This window comes from Canis lupus, chromosome 23 (genome assembly GCF_048164855.1).
Source record: "Canis lupus baileyi chromosome 23, mCanLup2.hap1, whole genome shotgun sequence".
NCBI lineage: Eukaryota > Metazoa > Chordata > Mammalia > Carnivora > Canidae > Canis > Canis lupus.
The window spans coordinates 44904976-44907268 of record NC_132860.1 but is presented as its reverse complement, the minus strand read 5'-3'; the positions used below and the strand labels follow the sequence as shown (position 1 = coordinate 44907268).

General features: G+C 51.1%; 1 long non-coding RNA gene across 1 annotated transcript; it reads right to left on the bottom strand.

Annotated features, from left to right (window-relative positions):
* Positions 1-997: 997 nt before the first annotated feature.
* On the bottom strand, positions 998-1637 carry LOC140615605 (uncharacterized). The gene is made up of 2 exons (XR_012016100.1): positions 1578-1637; positions 998-1373 (listed from the first exon to the last, which is right to left on the bottom strand). It is a non-coding gene; the product is annotated as an uncharacterized lncRNA (long non-coding RNA).
* Positions 1638-2293: the final 656 nt, after the last annotated feature.

Sequence of the window (2293 nt, the reverse complement as noted above, 5' to 3'; positions counted from 1 at the left end):
TTCCGAAACATTACCTCAGTCCCCCAATCCTTTAAAGAAAGCCTGCTGAACTATCTATTATAAATCAGATGCTTTCACATTTACTATACTTCCTTTCGTCCACACACCACCATCTGTGAGGTCGATATTTTCCTTACTTATGGGGGGAACTGAGGCCCAGAGAGGGGAGACAGCTCCCCAGTCCAGTGGGGGAGCTGGGCTCGGCATCTCGCTCTTGGGGCTCTGAGGCTGGTGCACCCCCTCCTGGGTCTGCAGTGGCTGGACCAGGCAGCTTTCTGGCATTAGTTGTTCTCTCTCTCCCTTCCAGGGAAGATTCACCATGTGTTCTGAGATGGGCTCCAGGGGTACGGGCATGCAGCTCTTGGCCTTGGCCATCATGACCATCATCGCCAACCTCCTACTGTACTTTCCCAATGGGCGGGTGCTGGAGCCTGCCCAGATTACAGACCTGTTCTGGTTTTTCCACGGCCTTCTTGGAGCTGGACTCTTAGTAAGAATGAGGCTTAGCTACTTTGCAAGTCACAAAGCAATCATGTTATCTTGCACCCACCTTCCCAGAGCATGGCTAGCTCTCTCCTTCTGTCCCCCACAATGCATGATACATAAACACTTGGCATGTGGTACTATAAGCATCTAATTATGTACTCCCCCAGTGGGCTATGATCCCCTCGAGAAAACAGCTCAGGTCCCATTCACCTTGGTCCTCTAAGTGCCTACCTAGCAAAGTGCTGGCTTAGACCAGAGTTTAATATGAGCTGGGTAATAGCATGAGAGATACACTATAAAAAGCACAATAACCGAGTATTTGTCGGGTTCATCAGTTTCAACATCCCATCAAGGCTTCCCTTGGCAAAATTATGGGGTTGGCAACCTTTTCCTGTAAAAGGCCAGATAGTATTTCCACCTTTGTAGGCCATGAGGTCTTGTTTCAACCACTCACCTCTGCCACCAAAGGGCAAAAGCAGCCACAGACAATACATAAACAAATGAGGGTAGCTACTGTTCCAGTAAAACTTTATTTATAAAGACAGGCAACCTGCTGGATTTAGCCCCCCACCTTTAGGTACTGAGTAGATACTCAGCAAATGGATGATTGCATGCACCAGGCACAAAGAACCCTCAGAACAAGGTGACCATCTCCCTTCCTGCTCTTCTCCCCACACAGCAGTAGACACAGTGACCACCTGTCCCCCCATGATGGCAGAGGCTGGGCCTTTCCATTTAAATCAGCAATACCTGAGGGCAAAGCTTGTCTGTGTCTCAGCTTAGAGCCCTTCCTGGCTTAGGAATCTGAAAGACCTTGATCAAAGCATGAGTCTGCCGCTCCCTGAGCCTCAGTAAAAGGAGAATCACGCCATTTCGAAGCAGAGAACCTGAAATGAGAACATAGACAGGACACCCCGCACATAACCTGGCAGCCAGTAAAATGCAATCTGCCCCCTTCCCTGGCTCAGACTATCAGCTCCTCCTCTCCAGCCCCCACCTTGCTTATCCCCGCAGGACCACAGGGCCGGCTTGCACTTGTCAGCCCCTCCACCAGGCAAACGCTGAACTCCCCTTGACCTCATTCTCCTCACCTGGAGGATTTATAGGCCCATCAGCACCCAACTTCTCTCAAGATAGAAATAAGCAAATGCAGAAACTGTTGAAGGGAGTCAGGTCAAGCACCTTGAGGGAATTTAGATTCCCCAATAGCAGGATCTCATGACGTTTATTGGGAGAGAGTGAGCCAGAGGGAAAACATGGCCTGGTTGTCAGGAAAGCAGAGTGGATCCTGACTCAGGCCCTTTCTCCTCTTTTTCTTTCCCACTTTTCTTCTTTATTTTCCTTCTTTTGCTGTTCAGTCTTCAGTGTCCATTCTGTGCCTTCACCCGTACCAGCTCCAAGGCACACTAAAATGGGGGCGCTGGGGTTGGAGAGAGGAGGGTGCACTGGCGCTAAATTAGAAGGTGGAGCTGATATGCTGAAGATGCTAGGGGGTGGGGGGAGAGAGTGGTCCCAGTTTGCTCCAGGCACCTGGGGAGACGGTGGGGGTATATGGGGTAGATCCCTGAGGGAGGCAGAGATTCCCCATTCCCCTGAGGGATCAGAGGAAGCTTGGCTCCGCTTGGAGACCAGGAGAGAGGCCAGATGGAGAACCACTGCGGGAGGTGATGAGGAACCCCAGAGGCAAAGGGCCCACCCAGGGCTCATGAGTGGAATGAGAGGAGAAAGGAAGCCAGGTCAGAACCCCATTCAAAGACTCCAAGGAAGAGGAAAGCGTGGGAAGGAGACTGAGCAAGAACACTTGGCA